Source organism: Scyliorhinus torazame, chromosome 2 (assembly GCF_047496885.1).
Source record: "Scyliorhinus torazame isolate Kashiwa2021f chromosome 2, sScyTor2.1, whole genome shotgun sequence".
In the NCBI taxonomy this organism is placed as follows: domain Eukaryota; kingdom Metazoa; phylum Chordata; class Chondrichthyes; order Carcharhiniformes; family Scyliorhinidae; genus Scyliorhinus; species Scyliorhinus torazame.
In genome coordinates this window covers 357,878,869-357,905,393 of record NC_092708.1, presented here as the reverse complement: position 1 = coordinate 357,905,393, position 26,525 = coordinate 357,878,869, and the positions used below count along the sequence as shown (strand labels likewise).

General features: G+C 47.8%; 2 long non-coding RNA genes across 2 annotated transcripts in view; one reads left to right on the top strand and one right to left on the bottom strand.

Annotated features, from left to right (window-relative positions):
• LOC140403885 (uncharacterized) overlaps window positions 1–26,525 on the top strand; it is a 57,417-nt gene that overhangs the window by 3,730 nt on the left and 27,162 nt on the right. The window lies entirely within an intron of this gene.
• Window positions 1–26,525, bottom strand: part of LOC140403881 (uncharacterized) — a 111,338-nt gene that overhangs the window by 70,350 nt on the left and 14,463 nt on the right. Inside the window, exon 2 of the long non-coding RNA XR_011938428.1 lies at window positions 22,570–22,639. This is a non-coding gene — a long non-coding RNA (uncharacterized lncRNA). The remainder of the gene's footprint in view (window positions 1–22,569; window positions 22,640–26,525) is intronic.

Below are 26,525 nucleotides of genomic sequence, written 5' to 3'. Positions count from 1 at the left end.
AATACGTTAACCACCTTTTCCAGATGGGGAGTTAATTATCACTGTCATGTGAGAGTACCTTTAAGAAATTGATGTAAGCAATGTACTTTTAAGAAATGGAGCTGATCATATTACTGAAGTGATGTCAGAGGGTGGGGGGAGCTGAGCTCACTTCTGCTTTTGGTTTCAGTTTGAGGAGAAAGCTGGGAGTGTCTGTGTGTTTTGCTGAGGGCTGCAGGAAGAAAACACAGAGCTGGTCTGTTGATTTCTGCAATCCAAAGACTATAAATATATTGAACGTAACTTCATGTCTGTTTTTGAAGGTTGAAGTCTTTTGGATGCTTAAAGGAACAGTTTGAAGGATTATTTAGTGTTGTAGTCTTTTGGGGTTATCTTTGAAGTAATGGGTGTTAAGATATTCAATGTTTGAGTTTTAAAGGTTGAATTGAGTTCATAGAATAAACATTCTTTTGTTTTAAAAACCATTTGTCCATAATTGCTGTATCACACCTTGAGAGTACGCCGTGTGCTTCCCACACCACAATCGATTAAAAGTTGTAGGTCGGTTGAACTCCATGAAACACTTTGGGGTTCTGTAAACCCGGACCCATAACATCCCATAGAAGATCCCACTTTTATCAATAAGAAATAAATCACCTTTCGACAACCTTGCTGCAGATGAGAATACAAACACCTCAAAATATGTATATCAGAAACACCCCTGTGTGTGCATTGCTTTTTGTCTAACGGTGTTGCATCCACTGAGGAGGCCATGCACCAAATCAACGGATCACTATTTCTGGGTAAGAGAAGCAAGGTTCACACACAAGAGTTTTGAGTTTACTGCTCACAATATATCGCGCATTTGAAGAACTGTTCCTTTCTAAACTAAGATTTGAAGATGACCACAAGTCACTCAATTAGCTATTGATTCCATGCTGACATCCATGTTGTAGATTGTTGCAATAATTCCTCATTCACCATGTTTCAATGAGATTTGGACAGATGGAATTCTGAAGTTTGTGTGAACTTCATCAGGTCAGAGGAGCCATGAAGCATAGGGACATCTTCTGTACCTGGGAACCTTTTGACAAATATGTTCAGTGGATAAAGTACTTTTATGCATTCAACAGCATTGAGAATCAGACTTTAGTATCTCAATTGGTCCCTGTTCTTTGTTATTTACATTGACTGACAGCCCAGATATCTGTTAGACTACTTCAAAGGTTTTAACTCATTCAGCTCTGGATGTTTTGTTGACAGTGCTGTGCAATGGAATCTATTTTGACTGCTTGACTGAACTCAAAGTCCCACAAATAGACTTAGCTTAGCAACGGCTGTTGATATCGCTGCCAAGAGAACTGTGAGCTTTATGATAGACAGTTTTATGATCGCCAAAGAGAATTATGTTAGAAGAAGTTTTTCAATTATGTTGATTTTCACGGTTTTATGTCGACTTAAGAGGATTAAAGTTTTGCCAGGTGGAGTTGGAATGATTATTAATTTTGCCAGTTCCATGGATATCACACAGACTTTCCAATGCTATTGCAGTGCTCATTGTCAATCAGCGTGTATGCTTTGAAAATTCCATTTGTAAGATAATTGCCTTATTAAAGGCAATTTCTCCAGGTGGAGAAATTCCGACAGACCGGCCAGCCAGGCAGAAAATGAATTTCACCATCCGAGGGTCGGAGGTGGTCTTCCAGGAGACATGGAAGCCATTCACTAACTTGTTCCAGGACCTGTTTGAAGTCAATAGCCAATAGGGGACACCAAAGTACAGGAAAAGAGAGGAAAGGAGGAAGGGGAAGGGTAAAGTAAAGGGCGGTGGGAGGGGGGGGAACAGCTGGAACAAATAATGGGGGGGGGGGGGGGGCAAGAAAAGGGCCACAAAGACAGGGCCCTGCAGGGGCAAAAGGCCCCAGGTCAAAGTGGGGGCCAGCAAAGACCAAACCATCCGGTACGGGGAGGGGTACGAAAACCCCTCCCCCCCCCCATCCCCCCGGGCGGAAAGGTCCATACTAACCGGCAGACTGATAGAACCAGTTACAGGGCCTCGGGCCCTAATGGGGTCGGCACAAGCAAATAAGGCAAAATAGACCAAGGCGCGAAGGGAACACCTAAAACAAGGGGGAGGAGGAGAAGTTGGGGGGGGGGGGGGGGTGGCGCTAACCGACAGAGGGGAGGAGGGGAAGATGTGGGTGGAAGGAACTATGCATATGTAAATACACGATGATCACTTTTTGCAAATTATGTGTAAACTGCAAAATTCCAAAGAAAAATTCAAGAAAATAATTAAAGACAGATGATGATCATTGGCTCAATCTCCAAAAGTATATAAATGGACACAGCTGAAACAGTTGGTTTGGAGAACCATAAGGAGTTTGTATCTCTACTGAGCTGTATGTAGAATAAACTTGCTGAAGGTAAAATACAAGCTTCTGTATTATTCTTCCACCATATAATATCATTGATATTAAAACTCAAAAGTCGTGTCCATTGTGGATAGCAGGTGAGTGGGCATGGGGCGACATGAGAGGGCATGAGTGTATGGTGGGGGAATGAGGATGGGTGGAAGGATGAGGGGTAGGATGCCTAAACTCAGGCGCACGACTGGGTTGATGTAATAGTGAAATAAAAGCAGGCCTACAAATCTGCCCACCTCAGCGCCATCCGCCTGCTGTCTTCCTCTGGAGGCAGCAGCCCTGATTCCACCACCTCACCATGAAGATAGTGCAGAACAACATCGCCAGGCAGGAGGTGTTATCGGGAAATCTCCTGACTTGCACTCCACACCTCAAAAGGGAAAATACACCCCTGAAAATCAAAGACAACGGTCTTGTAAAGTATTTATTTAGAGCTCATAAAATACTCTGAATTAAATTGATAAATGAGTGCAAGGTTTTAGGACAGGTTTCACTGGCATGGGCATTCCCATGGCATGCTCCGTTAGTTACACTTGCTTTTGCATATTGACGTTTTCTTTTTCTTTTGTCCAAAAAATTGCTGGAAGTTTGAGATAATAACAGGGCAAGAGCAACAGGGCATAGGTGAGCAATGGGACAGTCTCAAGATTAAGGGAGTAAGAAAAAAGGTGGGTCAAGGAGGAGAATGAATTAAAGGGAGTGAGTTCAATGCCAACTCAAGGACAGAAAGCAAAAAGAGAGGATGAAGGAAAGGTTGGATTAAAAGAGGACGTACAAGAAAGGAAAAGAAAGATCTTTTCAGAAAACCTCCCGATAATAGCTGAAATTCTCCGTCCGTTCCTGCCGATGGTACTTCCAGTCCCGCCGGCGGTGAACCCGCCTCCCACCCCCACCATAGGTTCCCCAGTGGCAGAGGGTGCAAACAATGGGAAAATCCGTTGACAGTGGCACGATTGGACGATCCAACCGCCATCCAATCGCGAGCTCCCTCTGCCGCCGCAAAACACACCATGGCAGGGGGAATACCGCCCAATATCTCCTAAACAACTCACAACCTGAAGGAATGGTATATCCTATCTATAGTTGTTCACTTTCTGGTTAAGAAGTGTTGATTGGCTGTCATTCATAATGGCCACATTTAGGGGCGGCACGGTGGCACAGTGGCTAGCACTGCTGCCTCACGGCACTGAGGATCCAGGTTCGATCCCGACCCTGGGTCACTGTCCGTGTGGAGTTTGCACATTCTCACCGTGTCTGCGTGGGTTTCACCCCCACAACCCAAAAGATGTGCAGGTTTGGTGGATTGGCCATGCTAAATTACCCCTTAATTAGAAAACATAATTGGGTACTCTAAATTTACTTAAAAAAAAGAAAAAAATAATGGCCACATTTAAAAAATACTATTCATGACTAGATATGCCGGTGTGGTGAGCTTAATGGACAATTATTATGCAAATGTCCAAACTGATGATAATTATGAGGTCAAGTGTGAGATGTCGCTTTTGTGAAGCTAATGGCGGAATGACCCAAATTAGCCAGCAACCTGTGCCAATTTGTTGTGCATAACTCACTCGTTGCAAGTCACTAATGAGCATGCTAATCATGGTGCGCATCATTTAAATTTTTTCAGCAAAACCTGGCCTTTAGCGTCTCAGAGTTACTGACCAGTCACTAAATATTGGTCCCCATAATGCTTCAGAATTTGGTGCTGGCGGTTTTTGCAGAATGGTGAGAAAATCCACGGGGAAAGTTTCAATTTGACAATAGATGGGAGCATCTGTTCTGTAAAGAAGCTCCCCGCTATCGGAGATCGAAAGCAGCCAAGTCTGCAAGAGGAGAGACAAGTTGGAGACAATCTTTCAACCCTGATCAAGGAGCATTGCAACTTTGGAAGGGTGTAACTTTTGACTGTCCATCACTGGATTCCGATAATTGTTTATCAGCCATAGCACCACAGAATCAGAGGCAAATCACCTGGGGCCTGTTGCTCACAGAATTCTCATAATGCTGTTTGCCTTATTGCCGAAAGGTCATTTTACTTTGCTGCTTGAGTGTTAACAGTTTGCTGCAAACTCCAAATGCAAGTGCATTGTCCGTTCTCTGTGTGGAAAATTAGCTTTCAGAGATGAAAATAAGGGGGTTGGATCCGTTGCTATGGAGATGAAACATTGGGCTTCTGTAGTATGTCAAGCACTCAGCAGTCCAGGTTTGTGTTCTATTCTTCATAATGTCATCTGGACAAATATTCAGCATTTACATACAGATGTCTCAAGGAAACAGCTGTGCAGCAGCTGAAAGGGACCCAATAAATTTACCAACTGGCGAACAAAATTAAAATTCAAACAGGAATCTTATGGTCAGTCCAAAAGCAGCATTTAAGTACAGAATTAGAGCTTGCGGGATAATGAATTCACATTAAAGCCATCAACTTGCTAATTAAGAACCAAGGTCTAGCAAGGAAAAAAAAATGTTTCATTAGCTATACTTGAAATTCTAATTTATGTGCACAGCATGACAAAGGAAAATATTTTTGCTACATTGTGATTAATTAAAATAAGCTGGAAAGAGGTTTCATGCAATTAAAATAGAACTTGCGCCTCCATGGGTTACAAAGGATCTCAGCAGTGAACTATCGGAGCAGCAATTGCTTGGCTGCATCTCAAGTCAATGGTTGATCAGAGAGCATGTAGCCACAGTAGCACTGCCAGCGTTCCCAGGGGGTACTGCCAGGTTGTGCCTGAGTGCCTGAGTGCCCCAGATGCCAAGTTGGCACTGCCAGGTGTCAGGCCCGAGGGGGGGGGGGGGGCCTTGCCAGGTTGGGGGGGGGGGGAGGGGTTCCCAAGGTTGTGGGTATGAGGAGGGGTTAAAAAGTGGGGGGAGGTTGGGAACTTGAAAGGGGGGGAGATCAGGATTGCCGGTCAAAATATCGCCCCGATCTGCCGGGAAGCCTTTCCCGCTGGCAGGCTGAGGCAGGAAATCCCAAGTGTAGCCTCGGCAGAAGAAAAACCCAAAGTGCCGTTAGATAGCGGGATGCTTTTTCGGCGCTGCAGCTGCCTATAAACAGCCCGCTAACCGTGCCGTTCAGCTGAGTTTAACGTGAGTCCGCTGAATCGCACCCAGCATCGAGGACTGAACTCTTCGACCCATGGCTGCAGTGAGTGTGTGGGAGTGGAACACTTTGGAACAGCTCCAGCTGTCAGGTTCTTTAGCGATAATTCTGGGCCGCAGACTCAAACCCACCCTTCTGAACAGTGCCAGGGAGGAGGTGGCAGAGACGGTCTGTGCTGCCAACCTCACCATGCGGAGGCAGCTCGTGACAGCATGTCTTGAATCACAGAATGGAAAATCCCCCCCCAACGGAAACGCAAATCATAGGCTATTCAATCCCAGTGGGAACATTTCTCCCAAATGGAGAATTTCGGCCCTGATTTTGTTTCTTGGAATTGCTGGATTCTCCGGTACCCCAGCTGCGTGTTTCTCAGGGGTACGCCATTCGCTGCTGCTGGGATTCTATACTCCTGCCGCTTGTCAGTGGGATTTCCCATTGAAGCCACCCCATGGGGCGGGGGGTGGGGGGGAACGGTGGTCCACTGCTGGTGGGAAAACAGCGGCAAATCACAACGACCGGAGAATTCAGGCTATGGTGTACCATACAGCCAACACAAAATTGAATATGTGGGGTGAATTCCGGGTTTGCCAGTGGTACGGGGTGGCTGCAATGGGAAATCCCGCTGCCTGCAACAGCGTGTCGCTGAGGAACACACAGCTGGGGAGGTGAAGAATGTACTCCAGACTATTTTCATCCCAGAGCATTTCTCACCAATGCATTATGTAATTAAAACCATTCTTTGTATAATTATACAGGGGTGCAGGGGCATAGCCCTAGAAAATTGGTAATTTTTGACAATGGTCATCAATATTTACTCAACCCTCTGCTACCAAATAAGTTGAATCAATCTCCTGCTACCATTCCTTAATATGTTGCTATATTTTTGAGAACATTTCTTCCTGTGTCTCCCACCTATGCTCCTTCATCACATTTATGTGTAGTTGATGGTAATGCAAAAACCAGTCAGCTATGAAGATCTGCTGCTCGGGTGTCCCGGTTGGTGTGATGCCACCCTGTTCTGCCCGCTGTCCATGTGATGCGCCAGGGACAGGAGGGTGGGAGCCCGAGGTGTTCCGGCAACACCCGCTGCAGGAGTCACCAGCAAGGGCCCCATCAACTCCTCCTCCCCGGGCTATTCCGTGGGTGGGGTGCGAGCCGAGCTATCCCCTGAGGCCTCCTCGCCACCTAGCCCTGTGTCATGTGAGAGTATCTTTAAGAAATGGGTGTTTATAAATGGGTGGGTATATAAATATCTGTAGTGAGAGTACCTTTAAGAAATGGGTGTTTATTACTGCAGTGATGTCAGATAGTAGGTGGAGCTGGGCTGTCTGTCAGCTTTTTACTTTCATTTTAGGCTAATTGGGTGTGCTTTAGTTTCTTTTTCAGAGCTGGATAGCTGCAGTCACAGCCAGAAGGTGTATGAGTTTCTCTCTGTAATCTAAAGACTGTAAATCGATCCTGGTGATTTAAAACTAATAACAGCAGTGACTTTAACCTGATGTGCTTCTGGTAAAAGGTGTTTTAAGTCTTATGGATGTTAAAAGGAAAGCTTAAAGGATTACTTAGTGTTGTACTCTTTGGGGGTTGTATTTGAATTAATGGTTGCTAAGATGTTCACTGTTTGTTTTGCAAAGGTTAACTTGAGTTCATAGAATAAACAGTGTTTTGCTTAAAAAAATACTTTTCCATTTCTGCTGTACCACACCTGTAGAGTGGGCCGTGTGCTCCCCATACCACAATCTATTAAAAGTTGTGGGTCAGGTGAACTCCATGATACACTTTGGGGTTCTCTAAATCCTGGCCCATAACATCTGCCAGTCCTGGAGACCAGCTCTCGTGTCGACCAGGATCTCAAATGCTCACTGCCATGGAGCACAGGGACTGGGCAATCTCCCTCTGTGACTGCACCACATCACGCTTTGGCTGTGCAACCACCTTCTGGGTCTGTGCCAGTGACCGCGTCATCGCCCTCTGCGACTGGGCCACCCCGTTCTATGACTGTGCCATGTCGGCCAGCACCCAGCCAATGCCGCCTAAGCTCTCAGTCGTGACCGGCTGTGACTGGGTCAGACCCTGGAGCGCTGCTGCAATGTCCAAGTAGCTCTGGTACATGGCTGCCTGTGACAGGGCAGCCTTGTCCTGGGCCTCGGCCACTGCCCGCACAAAAGTGGGGGGTTCGGCCGCCCGCTGGGTGCGAGGGGTGGTGGGGCTACGGGTGTGTGGGATGAGGGTTGGCTCTGAGGGCAGCCTTGTCCTGGGTGAGGGGTGGTGGGGCTACGGGTGTGTGGGATGAGGGTTGGCCCTGAGGGCAGCCTTGTCCTGGGCGAGGGGTGGTGGGGCTACGGGTGTGTGGGATGAGGGTTGGCTTTGAGGGCAGCCTTGTCCTGGGCGAGGGGTGGTGGGGCTACGGGTGTGTGGGATGAGGGTTGGCCCTGAGGAGGCTGTGCAGTTTTTTATGGCACTGCTGGCCGGTCCTGACGGTGTTGCCACAGCGCTCAAGACCTCTGACACCTGCGTCCAGGCACAGCAAACGGCGGCGACTGGCAGCCTCCTTTCCACCCCGGGGTACAGGATCTCCCGCCTCCCCTCCACACCAACTAGCAGAGACTCCAGTTCAGCGTCCGTGAAATGGGGTGCCGCTCTCCTTGCTGCCATCTTGTTGGCTGGGATGTGTGCGCTTGGGGAGTGAAGTGTGTATATGCGGCTGCAGCTTGTCAGCCTCCAGAATGTCAATCCCGAACCCGGAAAATCCGGCAGCGTTTCTCATCGGAATTGATCGTGTTCCACGTGGCGCCGGTGTTAGCCCCTTAACGGCCGGTGAATTGGTCCAGGTGTGGCGCCAGTTTTGCTGTCGTAGAATCCACTAACCCTGCCCCGGCATCAACATTTAATCTCAGGAGCAGAGAATCCGGCCCCAGTTGTCTGCTGAATGTAATAAACACCCCATCCGGGGAGAGGACACCAGAGGTGATCATTTCCCTGAACGCTGAGAAAACCTTCAATCAAATAAAATGGAGGTACCTCATGGAAGTGCTTGAACAGTTTGAGTTTGGAGCAGGGTTCACCACGTGGGTGAAGCTCCTGTGCTGCGCTCCTATGGCGAGTGCACGGACAAACACCACCAGCTCTGAATACTTTTGGCTCCACAGGGGAATGGGGCAGGGGTGCCCGTGATCCGTGCTCCTGTTTGCACTCGCAATGGAACCACTGGCCGCCGTGCTTACGTTGGCGGAGTGGTGAAAGGGTATTCGGAGAGCGGGCAGAGAGGATAGAGTCTCCCTCTACGTGGGGGACCTGCTCCTCTACGTGCCGAACCCTCTAGCCAGCATAGGAAATATAACAGGATTCCTTAGGGAGTTCGGTGCCTGCTCAGGTTGCAAACACCAGCTGGGAAAGAGCGGAATCTTCCCACTGAACCCCCAAGAGGGAGGAGCGGAGATGGAAGAACTACCGTTTAAAGTAACACAAACCAAGTTCAGTTACCTGGGATCTAACTGGCCCACAGCTGGCCGAGGCTCCACAAATGGAACCTCTCCAGCCTGGTGGAGGAGGTGAAGAGGAACCTGAACAGATGGGACCCGCTCCTTCTTTCGCCAGCGGGAAGGTAACGGACGGTCAAAATGAAGTTGCTGCCTAGGTTCCTCTTCATAATCTGATCACTCACGATCTTCGTCCCTAAATCCTTCTTCATCAGGGTCGACAAGTTAATCTTGGCCTTCGTCTGCGGGTAGAGTCCCGAGGATACACAAGACCAATCTTACAGCGAGGGTGACACATGGGAGGCCAGGCCTTACAGAATCTCCTATTCTACCACTGAGCGGCAAACGCGGAGAGGGTGAAGGAGTGGTTAAGGGAAACGGAGGCAGACTGCGAATGGAGGAGGCCTCCTGCATGGGAATGTCTCTCCGAGCACTGGCCACCACACCGCTCCCGCCCACACACACGCACACACTCTCCAGGAGCCTGGTGGTAGTGGCCACACTAAGGACATGGAAACCGATTCAGGCACCATTTCAAGCTTGGCGAGATGTCCATAAATCCCCTCCATCTGCAACAACCGTAGGTTCACACTGGCGAGGATAGATGCCACGTTTGAGACGTGGAAGGAGGACAGAGGAACACTGAGAGTCGAGGACAAGTGTGTAGATAATAGACTGGCTACCTGGGGGACCTTTCAGAGACACTTCGACTTCCAAAAGGGATTGAGCTCAGGTACCTGCAGCTGCGAGATTTTCTCCCCACGGAGACAAAAACATTCCCCAGAGACATGGACACATTTCTGGACACAATAGTAGGGCTGGACTGGTTAGGGGGTGACAAATGTCACAGCACCAACTGATGACTCATAAAAAAGGTCAGGACCCTACTGGACGAGACCCGGTGGAAATGGGAGGAGGAGCTAGGCATGGAGATAGGGGGAGGACTCTGGATCAAGACACTGCACGGGATCAACTCCACCTCCTCATGCGCCGAGCTAAACCTAATGCAGCCAAGGTGGTACGCTTTGTGTACTAAGACACACATGAGCGGGATCTTCCCGTAGGTGGAGAGTAGGTGCGAGCGGTGTTGGGGGGGGCCTGGCCAACCACACCCACATATTCTGGTCCTGCCCCAGACTCAGGGAGTTTTGCTGGCCTTTTCCAAAAGGCCATGTCCAGGCTGGTGAGGGTCAAGATGGAGCCGTGCCAATCTATGGCGTATCATGGGTTGTCAGAGCATCCAGAGCTCTTTAGAGGGAAGGGGGCGGACGCCCTGGCCCTTCTCCCGCTGATTGCCAGGCAGAGACATCTGCTAGGTTGGAAGTTGGCAGCGCCACCCAGGGCTTCAGAGTGGCTCTCAGACTTGGTCGAGTTCCTGCAACTAGAAACCTCTTTACAGACCTGTGGGCAACCAGCAACTAACTGGGTGAGCAGATAGGAAGGGAGGGGGAGGGATAGGCAGGGGAGGAAGGGCATTCACATGAGGGGGCAAAAATCCCTCCCACACGTGCCAAACCGGGAAGGCGGTCCATCCTAACCTCCCTCGAGAACTCAAGGGGCAAACAGGACTCCCCTCACCCCCCCCCCCCCACCCCCCCCCCCCCCCACCCCCAATTATGAATGTAATTATAAACAATATAAAGAGTTGGGGCAGTAATTGTAAATACGAATGCAAAATTGTGTATAATGCTTATTACTAAACATTAAAAGTCCCAATAAGAACACATCTAAAAAAAAACTATATGGGACACACTATTGGAAATAATGTAAGGAAATGATAGAACTGGGACCACTGTCACAGATGCAGTGGCAGCTTGCAATACTTGTGTTGGTGTTATTATTTGGGTTATTATCATTGTTTTTATATTGTTCTGCAAAGTTTTGATACTAAATGCAAAAATTCCAATAAAAATATTTTCCAAAACACATTCTTCTACTTACTTACCTTGAATTCTGCCATTTTACACCTAATAATATCTCAAGGCAGAAACGTGCATCACTTAAAATGAAATAATGCGCAGTATGCATAACATAATTTCTTTTCAGTATCTGCAAAAGGCAAATTACAAGAAATGGATATAATCGAAGTAATGAGAACAAAATTGTTATGTTTTGTATCTGCTATGTGGGCATAAAATGAGCGACTCACATCAATATAGCGGTGTACTGCAAATCCACAACCTATGCAGGCATTGATCCCACTGCTAAATCCGTGTTTTTTAAAAATAAAATGCATTATGAGTAGATGCCTAAAATAATGATGGATCCATTAAATATCTAAATGGATGCGGAACAGCTGATGTTCTTTTAGAAATGACTGGTGAATTTTCAGTGCAACCGAAGACAGGTTGTGAAAAATATTCTATTTAAATAAAACTCGTTTTTGTTGAGTTTGTGAAGCAGGGCCTCCTCAGAAGTAGTGACTGCACCCTCTACTGTAACCCACTCCAAATATAAACCACCTCCAGCCCCCACAATGCACTGAACGGCCTTCATGCTTTGAGTGTACACTGATTGCATCGCGCCAATTCTGAACCCAAACAAGCATGCAGGTTAATTTGAAAACTCCTGAAGCCATTCAGCTCAATGAAGTTGTCCATCCTTTTGTTAATGTGACCTGTGGAGTAAAGATGTATTATATAAGACCTCAATTTATAATGTCATCGGCTGGACATGTATTACTTTACAATGTAATCAGCTGAACAAACGTATGTACAGGGCGTTTTTTGAGAAAAGGACACATTTTTCTAAGCAAAGGACAATGGCTTACAGCAGCTCCTATTCTGTAATTGTGAAGGACACAAGCTGCTATTTCTGGAGACACTGAGTCAATGGAGCTCTCGGAGAGAAGTCACGTGACCCCTCTCTTGGGTGAAAAGCACTGTATTTTGTAAAGTCAGAGAGGTTGCCACTGGGGTAGCACCCTTAGCCCATCTGTCTTTCTTCTTAAATCTCTAGCACCAAAGCTGACTTATTTGTGATTTGAAAAACCCACGAGTAGACCTCATTGCTGCAAACCAAGAGTTTGTAAAGGAGAATACCAAATCAACGCCTCTGTCTCCAGTGAGAAACCCAAAGAATCAGCAGCAGCAGTGATCCAGGACTCTTCAGCTGGAAACAAGCATCTGGACACTTCCTGAATAATTGTTTTCTTTGACTTTAATTATTACTTGGCCATGTTTGCAAAATCTAATATTCTGCAGAGTTGAACTTCTGTCTTGCATTTTTTGGGGGGGGGGGTGGAATTGTGTGTGTTATTTTTGCATTAGTGGGTAATTGAACATTTGGAAATCTTTTGTTAATAATTTCTGCATCATTACCTGAGTGAGTTCTGGCAATAAAACTAATTCTTTAGTTGTTAGAATTAGAACACGGCTGATTTATTACTCACAGCAAGCTATACACAGTTGAATATATATATATTACCGGCAATATCGCCTCCCTTTTAAATTCAAACTCTGCTATAACCAACTGATGAGTGGGACTAAGGGAGGGGTCAGTTTAACCCTATTAACCTGTTAATAATACATGTTTAAATCCACATAGCCTCATAGAACTGGGGGAAGACCACATCATTGATTGTAAGTAGCAAAACCTATTACATTTCGAAACCATTCATCTTGTGGTGCTATTAACTTAAAGCTTCTGAGTCACAAACAGTTGAAAATGAAATTGAGTATTCTCGTTAGATTGTGTTTTTACCCCTTTCTTTGTTAACTCCAACATCGATTGGCAGAAAAGTCACTTGGATACCTGATAATGATTCACAGTGAAGCAAGTTTGGGTTATCCTAGCAGAGTTCTGTTTCTAACTGGAGTGAATCAACACCACAAATTAGATCTTCCAGTGAGTGAAATTAGTTTGGTAATGTCACTAAAAAGAAACATAACTTCAGGCAATTTAAGAATGAACAAAACCATAGACAAGAAACGATAGTTGGGGTTGATCTTTTTGGGTTGTACTTAATCAGGCTGTCAGTATATCATAAAAGGTGATGTGCAATGCTAAGGATGTGGGAATGTTAGAAGCTGTCACTGATTCGAGAGGTGGCATGTGCTGGTTTAGATCCCAGAACATGCATTCAAATTCTCTTGGCATAATGCAATTAACAGGAAGTACGCAAATGCTGGTGTTTCTTTGGTTTTATAATTGTAAATGCTATGTCTGTTCCGAGGATCACCCCCCCACCCCCCAACAATGCACTGCCTGCCCACACCTCCTCCACCAACCCCCCCCCCCCCCCCACGTCCCCCTGTAATAGGGAGACCCCCCCAGGGATCCCTGCAATAGGGGGACCTCCCAGGGACCGCAGTAATAGGGGGACCCTCCGCAGAGAGGGCAAATCCTACTCCATGCATGTGCACGTGAGAAGGAGAGAGAATGGGCGAGATTCTCCGTCCCTGTGTTCCCCGATGGGACGGAGAATCGGGTATTGGGGCAAAATCGGGATTGTCGGCGAGCGCTGACACGATCGTGATGCTCCGAACCCCGCTGGTGGCGGGAACAAGGTCCACGCCACACACCAGCAGGAACATGTAAGTAAATGCAAATATGTTTAAATGACCCATTTTCATCCATTTAGCAGGCCCAGCACCCAATGCTCTGGCCTTTCATGATTCTCTGGTCCCACCAGCCAGGAATCACGTGGGCACAGATCACTTGTGGTCTCTACTTGCGTGGCCCTGGTAAGGTGGACCTTGCTATGGGTCCTCCGCAAGGGGCACCACATTAGGACCACTCTATCCGAGGATCACCCCCCCACCCCCCAACAATGCACTGCCTGCCCACACCTCCTCCACCAACACCCCCCCCCACGTCCCCCTGTAATAGGGAGACCCCCCCAGGGATCCCTGCAATAGGGGGACCTCCCAGGGACCGCAGTAATACTCCACAGAGACCTCTGTTAACGGGGGTCTCTCCACAGGGACCCTCTGCCTAAAGAGGCCCCCCACAGACCCTACCCACCCCCACTCCCCAGAAAAGGGACCCCTGTCTGGAAGCTAGAGAGCAGCCCAGATATGGGCAGTGACATAAATTACAGCTGTAACACTCACCTTGAAGCTCCATGGGTCCATTCCTGGAAGGAGAGCAGCTGTGACCTGTGTCTGCTTGCCACAGGTCTACTAGCTGCAAGCCATTCATAGGTTTCTAGCAGTGGTCTGTGATTGACAGCTTCTACAAACCATCTGCAGCTTTGATTCATTCATCGCCCTTCATGGTTCAGTGACCTAAGTGGTGAAACCCCAATGTTAGTAAAAATTGACCACATCAAAGGGAGATAAGTGCAGTGAAATCACATGCTTGAGTGATTGGAATGCACTTAGTGCTTGAAATGCACATGGGGTGGGGTTAGTCGACTGGTCAGGGGGGTATTCATGGGTTGTGGGGCGGATCAATGGAACAGAAGGTTGGGCCTCATTGGACAAGCTGAGCTGAGAGAGCATAAATCTACCATCAACAGTCAATAGGATGGCAGGATGCTAATGGAACTTGTGGAAAAGAAAAGGATACACTGCTCATCCCACTATAGGATGGTCACATATAAATCCAAAAAGCAAATCAGGAGAAGCGTCTTCATCCAGAGAGTTATTAGAATGTAGAACTTGCTGCAACATGGTGTAGTTGAGGCAAACAGCATTGTTGCATTTAAGAGGAAGGTAGATAAGTACATGAGGGGGAAAAGGAACAGAACAGACTAGTTAGGTTATATAGCTTCGTCTGCACCATATATTTCAGGTAATCTTCCAATTACTACCATGCATAGGATTATAACACAAATACCACTTGTAATTGCTGAAATTATTTCAGACTGTTTTGTGCCAGTAGAATGGTGGAGCATATAAGACCATAAGACATAGGAGCGGGAGTAAGGCCATTCGGCCCATCGAGTCCACTCCACCATTCAATCATGGCTGATTTCAACTCCATTTACCCGCTCTCTCTCCATAGCCCTTAATTCCTCGAGAAATCAAGAATTTATCAACTTCTGTCTTAAAGACACTCAACGTCCCGGCCTCCACCACCCTCTGTGGCAATGAATTCCACAGACCCACCACTCTCTGGCTGAAGAAATTTCTCATCTCTGTTCTAAAGTGACTCCCTTTCATTCTAAGGCTGTGCCCCCGGGTCCTAATCTCCCCTGCTAATGGAAACAACTTCCCTACATCCACCCTATCTAAGCCATTCATTATCTTGTAAGTTTCTATTAGATCTCTCCTCAACCTCCTAAACTTCAATGAATATAATCCCAGGATCCTCAGGCGTTCATCGTATGTTAGGCCTACCATTCCTGGGATCATCCGTGTGAATCTCCGCTGGACCCGCTCCAGTGCCAGTATGTCCTTCCTGAGGTGTGGGGCCCAAAATTGCTCACAGTATTCTAAATGGGGCCTAACTAATGCTTTATAAAGCTTCAGAAGTACATCCCTGCTTTTATATTCCAAGCCTCTTGAGATGAATGACAACATTGCATTTGCTTTCTTAATTATGGACTCAACCTGCAAGTTTGCCTTTCTGTTAGAATATCTGTTAGAATTTGCTTTGTGTCTCATCAAAATAAATCAGATATAGATTTAAGGTAAGAACAGAGGTTGGTTGGAACAATCGATTGCCAGGGCAAATCCTGTCCCACTGGAATGCTGGACAGGATTATCAATCAAATCATCAAGATGGCATGTATGTAAGCACCTGGAAATTCGAGGAGAACCTCACTTCAATTTGGGAACACCACCATCTGGAAGTCTCCCACCAAGTGACGCACCATCCTGAGTTGGAAATATATCGCCATTCCTTCACTGTGATGGGGGCAAAATCCCAGAATTCCCTTCCCAGCAGCACTGTGGAAGCGTGTGCACCACATGGACTGCAGGTCACTCCCACTTTCTCAAGGACAGTCAGGATGGGCAACAAATGCTGGCCTGGCCAGCAACATCCCATGAAAGAATATTTAAAAATCTGGATATCATATGAAAGTACTCACATTGGAGTAAGCCACAAGATCAAATAACCGGCATTTTGGGTTATGCTGTCAGCTCAGCCCGAAGTCTGGCCTACAGAAACTAGGCCTGGTCACCTTGGGTCTGCAGGAAATCCAGTTGTATGATTTTATTAGTTTATTATACTATTGGTGTCTAAGTAATAAACTTGTGTTTGGACAATAAGCAGTGAGCCTGAACCATGAGGAAGCATTTAAATTGACTTGAAGAGGTTTCCTTATCCATAGAATCCATAGAATCCCTACAGTGCAGAAGGAGGCCATTCAGCCCATCGAGTCTGCACCACCCCCATAAGAGTATTCTACCCAGGCTCATTCCCCCACCCTATCCCCACAACTCCGTGCATTGCTCATGGCCAATCCACCTAAGCTGCACATCTTTGGACTGTGGGAGGAAAGCGGAGCACCCGGAGGAAACCCACGCAGAGGCGGGGAGAACGTGCAAACTCCACAGTCACCCAAGGCCAGAATCGAACCTGGCACTGTGAGGCAGCAGTGCTAACCACTGTGCCGCCCTTAAATACATGTAACACAATGAGATGAATTCCCTGCCTTCCCAGCTGCGTGTTTCGCGGCCGTCGCTGACACTCTCCACTCCACCGCCGGCCAATGGGACTTCCCACTGCAGCGACTCCACGCCGCCAGGAAACCCACGGGCAGGGGTGCGCTGCTGGCGCAACGGAGAATCTCACCAGCAGAGAATTCACCCAATGTATATAAACCATCAGAATAATAGAGTCAAATGAAGTGAAATTGAGCAATTTCAATTGTGTAAATCAAGCTGTAGTGAATTACTAGCCTGTTTTCATAGAATCATAGAATTTACAGTGCAGAAGGAGGCCATTCGGCCCATCGAGTCTGCACCGGCTCTTGGAAAGAGCACCCTACCCAAGGCCAACACCGCCACCCTATCCCCATAACCCAGTAACCCCACCCAACGCTAAAGGCAATTTTGGACACTAAGGGCAATTTAGCATGGCCAATCCACCTAACCTGCACATCTTTGGACTGTGGGAGGAAACCGGAGCACCCGGAGGAAACCCACGCACACACGGGGAGGATGTGCAGACTCCGCACAGACAGTGACCCAAGCTGGAATCGAACCTGGGACCCGGGAGCTGTGAAGCAATTGTGCTATCCACAAGGCTACCGTTTTGCACTATGCCAGCAAGGACTAATTGCACCCTAACAGATTTACAGCGGTGACTTTAAAGGAGTCACTTTGAACCACGCTGGAGTTTTTGTAACCAGCGCAAGAAGTTAAGCTAATTGACCATTTTCCATTGTTCATAAAGAAACTTTGAGGAAGTATGAGGAGCCACACCTCACACACATTCATATTTTTTATGGGCACATCTGGACAGATCTGATTCTGTCATTAGGAGATTATTGTTACAAAAATAAAGACAATGCAGAGAAAATGGACCTGTTGCAAAGCCAGCTATTGGGGCTGGATTCTCTGGTCACCGCGCCAAAATCGTGTTCGACAACCGGCCGGATAATCCGGGTTCACAACCAAATTAGGGGCGGTGCCGCTTTTGCGATGCTCCGCCGCCTGGAAAGCGGAGTACTCTAGGAGTACACCACACCACGTATCGACAGCCTCAGGATATTGTCTGAGGCCCGACCCCTGATGCTCATCCACCGACTTGCCGAGTTCCCGACGGCGTGGATCTCTCATGGTCCCACCCGTCGGGAACTCGGCGTGGCAGCTGCGGACTCAGTTCAGCGCCGTCACATTCGTGGGAGGGCTGATCTGCGGGCAGGGGAGACATTATTCGGGCACTGTAGGGGGAGGGGGGGTAATCCGGGGTGCACGGGCCGGCCGAAGAGGGGGAATATATCGCGGGCTGGGTCCACGAGCAGCCGCACCGTGCTACATGGCGCCACCATGCGCATGCGCGGCCACGGATCCGGCAATTCTCCGGGGCGTATCAGCAGCTAGAGCCGGGTGTTCTACGCTGCCGGCATGCGAGCCCCCAGCTACATAGAGAATCTGTGGTTGTTTTGCGTCATTTTTCACCGTTCCCACGCCGGCGTGGGGACTGTGGTGATATGCATCACTATATATACACAAGGGGTTAATGGAAATACACTGCAACTAAGTAACCACTAGAGGGAGCACCAGAGATGTCATGACATGCAGACATACAGCCAATGGGTCATTACAATAGGGTAATCAGGATACACAGAGGTGGCATTACCACAAGGGGGTACTTCACAACCCATATAAAAGGACAGGGCAGACATGATCTGCCTCTTTCCACAGACAGATATCTAGTCAGTACATCAGGGTTGATCAACAGCATCACACCCAGCACGTGGCTTAGAGCAGGCTGGTAAAGATAGACTGAGTTACTGCAGCTGGATTAGCAGAGAGTCGAACTCATTTAAGAACTGTGTTAATAGTTCAATCATAGAATCATAGAATTTACAGTGCAGAAGGGGGCCATTCAGCCCATCGAGTCTGCACCAGCCCCCTGAAAGAGCACCCCACCCAAGCCCACACCTCCACCCTATCCCCATAGCCCAACCCTAAGGGCAATTTTGGACACTTAGGGCAATTTTGCATGACCAATCCACCTAACCTGCACATCTTTGGACTTTGGACTGTGGAGGAAACCGGAGCACCCGGAGGAAACCCACGCACACACGGGGAGAACGTGCAGACTCCGCACAGACAGTGACCCAAGCCGGAATCGAACCTGGGACCCTGGAGCTGTGAAGCAATTGTGCTAACCACCATGCTACCATGCTGCCCTAATTAACGAGTTGAATTCATTTTATAGTCTGGAGTTTCCTTTGTCAAAGCATACATCAAGGAAGCAGCTTATGCTACACGAAGCAGCATAGCACAACATGATACCAGGAGTGCCTGTTCAATCTATTTAGCTCAACTCAGCAAGATCCGTGTCAACCAGAAACCGGACCGAGGCACGATGATCGAGATTCCAGTACCTAATCCACTCAGGTACCACGGCAATCTCAATGCCAACTGGCGTGCATTCAAGCAACGATTTCAGCTTCACATGGAAGCATCCGACCTAACTGGCGTGGCCGATGCTGAGAAGCTTGCTCTTCTACTCACCATTGCGGCTGAACATGCAATAGAGATCTTCTACTCCTTTAAATACTCCAAAGGGCGGAACAGAACACAATTCCAGACAGTCGTGGACAAATTTGAAAGCTACTGCGAGGTAAACACAAAAGAAATCGGTACAATTGGCACCAATACTCACCACGAGACAGAGGTAGGGTTGCAACAGAAGCAAACGGCAATTTTGATTGGCAGCCATCTTGCGCGTATCCAGCCAGCCCAGTCCGCACATGCGCAGTTCCCTGGGCGACGCAAACCGGCAAAACAGTGTTTTGCTCATGCGCGAGAAGCCGCGCATGCGCAGTTGCGAAAAGAGCGCACGGTAAAGGAAAAGCGATTTTCGCATGCGCAATCCATTCCTACGCTTTATGTCATGAGCGTCATGACATCAGAGGCCCCGGACCACGCCTACTTAAAGGGGAAATGTCCGAAAATTTAAAAGAAGAGTTTTAAAGCCGCAACTCACCATTCTTTCACCTCGAAAGACAGAACAATGCCTGAACTTCTACCAGTGGTTGAAATCAACCTCCGCAGACCCTGCAACAAGCAGTTAGCACTGCCCAAAGAGATGATTTGGTCCTTGAAGACTACTACTCAGACGATGATTTCTTCCTTGGACACAGAGAGCGCAATGACAATACCGAAACAAAAGAAGGTAATTGGTTTATTGAAGAATACTACTCAGACATGGCTGAGTTATTCGGATATGCTGATCACAGCATCAGCAACACAGTTGCAAAGCTCAACACGACTCTTCTCATAGTAGATGAATCCAATACCATGATGCCATGGCAGATCGTCGATACATTGGTTACAGCAACCTGTCAAATACCGAGGAATCAAAGACAAAACGCTCAATGAAACAACCGATGCCACAAAGGACACTGACACAAGTAACTTTGTGAAGAACTCAAATTCTCCACTCGGAATGGTCAGTGAGCGCAACAAACACAACAACAAAACCTACAAAAACAACGACACAGACAACAACAAGAAGCGTACCAATGGCACCAACGGCAACAACAAGCACGACAAAACCAACAACACTGGAACAACGACTGGTACGACATGGCACAACTCAATATGCAAATGCAGGACACTGTGACAGTACAGCTCAAGACAATGGCAAGTGTGCAGACATACCATGGCATGATAACGCATCTTACAAATCAGCTTTCAAGGCAGCTGACATACGGCATCAATACCGCAAACACAGACACCAGTCCAGGTCAGACAGGAAAGATGACATCAAGAACCGCTAACACAAGCATCGCAAAAAAAAAAGAGTCCAAATCAGATAACAAAGTGATTTGACCATTTGAACACCTCCTGATGACTTCTTAGTTCCTTAAGCAGAGGGACACTGACGGCATTCACAAGGAAATGACAACATCAATATCGACACTTCAATAAGAAAACATGAAAGACACTCAACCATATAAATTCATGAACTTTGGACTCACAAATATTATTTGGTATTGTATAATCATCACTGTCATCATGACTTGTACATGTCATCACTTATCTACCTATTTTGTTCAATTTTCTTTAACCAAGTACAGAAAATATGTAACACGAAAAAAGGGGTGTGTGGTGATATGCATCACGATATATACACAAGGAGTTAATGGAAATACACACAACTAAGTAACCACTAGAGGGAGCACCAGTGATGTCATGATATGCAGACATACAGCCAATGCGTCATTACAACAGGACATAACCAATGGGTAATCAGGACACCCAGAGATGGCATTACCACAAGGGGGCACTTCACAACCCATACAAAAGGACAGGGCACACATGCTCTGCCTCTTTCCACAGACAGATATCTAGACAGTACATCAGGGTTGATCAACAGCATCACACCCAGCACGTGGCTTAGCGCAGGCTGGTAAAGATAGACTGAGTTACTACAGCTAGATTATCAGAGAGTCAAACTCATTTAAGAACTGTGTTAATAGTTCAATAAACAAGTTGATCTCATTTCATAGTCTGGCGCTTCCTTTGTCAGAGCATACATCAAGGAAGCAGTTTATGCTACATGAAGCAGCATAACACAACAGGGACATAGCCCCCGAAACAGAGAATCCAGCCTTGGTATTTGGGTGCCGAGGAGCTGGCAGCCAGGTGTCAGTAGGTCAGTCAAATAACAAGTAATTAGTCAGTGATTTAGCACAGTAATCAAATCAGTTTATCTTATTGAGCTGATGATAAATAGTTCATCTCCAGCTTTAAATATAAAATGGAAGTAGCCGTTTGTGCATCAGGAATACCTTGTCCACTGCTTTCTATTTGTGGCTGAATCCTCTTAATGAGCACATTTCTCTTGCCTGTTTCAGGGAATAATTTATGATGTTTGGCGATCTCAGCCCAACCGAAATTGATGCTAATTTGTTGGAATCTTTCAACAACAGTAGGTCCTTGTTGATATCTAATTGCTTTTAGACTTCAAAGCAATTCTTGACAGTTAATGTGTGGCGTTGTGCAGTTTCAACACGCACACAACTCTCATTGAGAAAAGAAAATGTCAGAGTAAATGTGCTGTACCTAATTCAGTCTTGTAAACTGCTCTCAGCAATGAGCAGGAAATTAGTCGGCACAGCTCAAGCTGGGTGTGTTTTATATAAAGAAATTCTCACACCTGCTGACAGAACTGTGTGTATCCGACTCATTGGGCTGCATTCTCCAGTCGCCGACGCCGAAATCACATTCTGCCATCGGCCGGAGAAGGTGTTTTTACGCTGGGATCGGGGGTGGTGCCGTTTTTCCGATGCTCCGCCCCCTCAAAAATTGGGGTACTCGGGGAGTACGCTGCACGCCATCGGGACGGCCTCAGGGCGTCACCTGAGGCCCCGCCCTGATGCTATGCCCACCGATGGGCCGACTCCCCGACAGCGTGGCCGGTTATGCGGTGCGATTGCTAGCCCCCCCACCGGGCAGAGGATCGGTGCAGGGGCGACGCCGACCAGATGGATCCTGCGGACACAGCCGCAGAATCGGGGAATCCAGCCAATTGTCTAATTGGAAACTGAAATGAATTTCAAATTGCGGACATGAATCTTGTTGGATTGGGACAACTTGTGTCCAGCCCCATTAAATATTTCTCTGCACCCTTCAGCTGAAATAAAAATTCCTGCATGTTGGACGTGGAAGCTGATGGAGGTGTGGCGGAGGCGACAGGCCATCCGAGAGCTCCGCGAATGGTGGAACAAATTAAAACCTCATTGGGTAGTTGAGAAAGAGACTGCAGTGGCTGAGCGAGAGAGCAGAGGGGGTGAAGGAGGATCACATCAGTCACCGACAGAGAGACAAAAGGAGTTAAAGATTGGGTAAAAATGGAGATTTAAAAAACTGAACACACAAAAAATTTAAATTCACCATCTTAAAGACTGAGAGTCCCCAATTGACATAGTCCATTTTCTGGCTCAGACAGATTGATTGGCACCACAATAACAATTCTGACATGGTTAAAGGGTACTTACGCTGCTAATAAGCAGACTTGACTTCCTGAAACAAGTGCATTGAGCAATAAATGTGTAAATCATGAAAGTTCTGAAAAATAACAGAGAGACAAAGGGTGAGATTGTATTATACAAAGCAAACAGCAGAGCATTGTAAATCGACCTGCAAATTCTGGAGATCCATAATTTACAGGATAACTCTTAAACCTTGGGATTTGCTGGTTGATTTACACCATAACACTTGCATCGTTAACTTGCGGTTATTTTTCCAACAAGTCTTTAGTGCCACAGTTACAATTTGCATTTGTCCGTGTCCCACTGATGAGCACATTCTGCCAAATCGGCCCTCATGGACCCCGTTCAGGTTAGAGGCCTCTGGCTCCCAGATTGATAAACACGGAACAAAGTTCATTTCTCCATAGCTGCTGTTGGTGCTGCTTGAATGATGGCTGTTGTTTGGGGCTGTCTGCTATGTGGATCTCCCCAATTTCTTTAATTAAGTTGCCTGATGGCGACTATCTTGCGCCATTGTGATGATAACGCAGTTTCCTTACATGGTATCAGGTTGGGATCGATATTGACATGCTTTGACGATTACCCCCTGACTGTAAAAGGCCGCTGCTGTGTGGGGTTTAGCCTGTTTATTTGCAGTGTTTCTGGCCTTGGATTTAGGGGTCTTATATTTAATAGAAGTCCAGTTAGAGGGGATTCTGATACTACAGAGGACAGAGATGAAAACATCTTGGGCGGGATTCTCCGTTTCTGAGACTAAGTGTTGACGCCAATGCAGAATCCGCGGGCTTCTGTCCAAACCCCCACTACACCCCCCGGCCCTGGCAGAAGCCCCCCAGCCAGCGGCACAACTATCAGCAAACTATGGTGATGTTGGACACCTTCTGTATGCCCTGGGCTGGATTCTCCGGTCGCCAACGCCGAAATCGGGTTCGTCAAACGGGCGTAGAATCCACGTTTGCGACAGTATCGGGGGCGGTGCCGCTTTCGCGATGCTCCTCCCCCACCAAAGCGGCGTACTCTAGGAATAAGCTGCACCACGTATCAACGGTCTCAGGACATTGCCTGAGGCCCGCCTCCTGATGCTCCGCCCCCGACTGGCTGCGTTCCCGACAGCGTGGGTTTCTCATGGTCTCACCTGTCGGGAACTAAGCGTGGCGGCTGCGGACTCAGTCCAGCGGCCCACAGTTCGGGGAGGGCTGATCCGCGGGCAGGGGGGCATTATTCGGGGCTGGGGGCACTGTGGGGAGGTGGTCCGGGGCACGTGAGCCAGCCAAAGACGGGGCTGTATTTCGCGGGCTGCGTTCGCCATGTTGCACGGCGCGGCCGCTGCAGGTCGCAGGCGTGCGCATGCGCGCCCACAAACCCGGCGATTCTATGGGCATATCGGCAGCTGGAGCCAGGTGCTCTACGCTGCCGTCCTGCTGGCCCCCAGCAAAACGGGAAATCGATGGCTGTTTTGCGCCAGTCTTTCTGGTCTAAAAGTTATCGTTCCCACACCAGCATGGGGACATAACCCCAGAATCGGTGAATCCAGCCCCCTATCTCTCCCTCAGCAGCCACCACGCCAGTTTCACAATTTTTAGAAGCACAGGTGAACCATGCTTTCGGGAACTCGGCCCATCGGAGGCGGAGGATTGCGGAGTCTCCGGAGAATACCGGATCCGGCCCGCTAATGGTATGCATAAGGTGCCTACTGTAGGTGCATTCCAGAACGCATTGACGCCGCTGTCGAGGTGCTGGAGCATTGCGATTTGGCGTCAAATCGGCGCCTGGCGGAATCAATTCTCAGCCTAATCGCCTTTCCTGATTTTGCCGTCGGATTAGGGAGAATCCCGCCCCTTATTCGAGAGCAGCAACTCACCTGAATGGGGTCCATTGTTTCTGTCGTAGAAACAGTGTCAGCGATGAATGGGTTTGTCTGGACCAAGGCATGAATCAGTCTAAAGACACTAAAAGCAGCAGACATCCAGCAGGATGCCTCAGGAAGTATGTTCACCGTTCAACACAATATCTTCAGGAAATGAGCGTTGATGTTTTTAATAAGATTGTAATAAAAAGCCAAGGCCGTGGGGTCTGGCACTGTAGTCATAAGGAGCGTCAGGGCTGGCTACCTTGACTCAGGCCTACTTTCACTGGGCAAGACCGGTTGTTTGGGGATTGTAAGTGTTTTCAGTCATATTGTGGTGATATTGGCCTGGAGGTTTAGGCCCTGTGGTTCACCAAGGGTGGTCAGGAACGGTCAACCTGTTTCATGGGCCAAAGCTCTCACCGCAAGGACCAACTGTGTGGGGAGTTATAACTTTTCAGCCAGATCCGAGGTCCTGATGCTGGCGGGGCGGTACGGCAGTGCAGTGGTTAGCACTGTTGCTTCACAGCACCAGGGTCCGAGGTTTTATTCCCGGCTTGGGTCACTGTCTGTGTGGAGTCTGCACGTTCTCCCCGTGTCTGCGTGGGTTACCCGGAGGAAGCAAGGTGTGGCCTTGGCTTTGTCGTAACTAGCAAAAAAGGGTGAAGTATTTTCAGGATTGGATGTGGATGATTTGGACAGCGAAAAAGGATTAACCTTTCTATTACAGTTTTTGAAAAGGTTTTATGCAAAGGATGATTTACTGGAAGCATATGAAATATGGTCAATCTTTGACAGGTCAGTTTATGAAGGAATATATTATGGACTTTGGTAAGAGGCTGAAAAAGTTTAACCTTGAAATCCTGGAGTCTGCATTGGCTTTCAAGTCTCTGGCTGGAAGACCATAAGACATAGGAGCAGAATTAGGCCACTCGGCCCATCGAGTTTGTTCCGCCATTCAATCATTGCTGATATTTTCTCATCCACTTTCTCTTGTGGATTTGTTTCTCATGTCAAGAGACTTTCGGTTTAGACATGTGTTCAATTGCATGGGAAAGATTCTCTCCATACCAAATGGCTGCTGTCCTACTTTTGGGATAGCGGTAATTCCCAGTTATTTTCCAATCAAATACGGACAACTCTGCTGTAAAGCAAAGGATGGAAGACTCCCTGGTTACCGAAGTTTGAGATTGCCAAAATATTGCTCACCCCAGTCCAACGCCGGAATCTCCACATCATGGCCAAAATATTAGACAGTACATAAACAGGAATATTGATAGGCAATCTGACGATGGTCCGCTTTTGGGGCCTACCGATCCTGCGGGCGTGCTGTTTCCGTGGGGGCCTTCTTTCCTCCACACCGGGCCACTGTAGGGCTCCGCCATATTGCCCAGGGGCTGGCGCGGAGAAGAGAACCCCCGCGCATGTGCGGAATACGCCGACCGTTCCGCGCATGCGCGAACCCGCGCCGGCCCTTTGGCGCCGATTGGAGCACCGAAGACGACTCCGCTGGCGACCTAGCCCCCTAGAAAGGTGAGAATTCCTCACCTTGGGGGGCCATTGACGTCGGAGTCGTTGGCGCCAGTTTTTCCGCCGGCATGGGAACGTAGCCCCATTTTCAGAGAATCCCACCCCATAGGTCTGCATTTTATGCAAATAGATGCAAATAGACCATTACTGCCAGCCATTGAGAAAGCCAGTTTTTCTCATCAGGGAGTCTAAGCCGTATTGTTAACTTCTCGTGGTGCACTCTTTGGCAGACAAGAAAAGGATTATCTGGAAGTTACACAGAAAATTCACACAGCCAGTGTCAAAGAAACTGAAAGCTCTGTTGTGAGATGCTGGAGTAGTTGATAAAGAATATGACAGGATTATTGAGCGCGTTATAGCTCAATGTGACATTTGTGTTAAATATTGAAGGACACCACCACATCCTGTTGCGAATCTGCCACTGACCAGGGAATTTAATGATGTTCACTGACAATGTACTTAAAAGTATGGGACAAGGATTGAGGTATTTTCATTGCTATATTTTGCAGATGTCGTGACTAGATTTAGCCTATTTATGGTAATACATAGCGAGGATAAACAGACCATTGTCATGGGGAAATGGGTG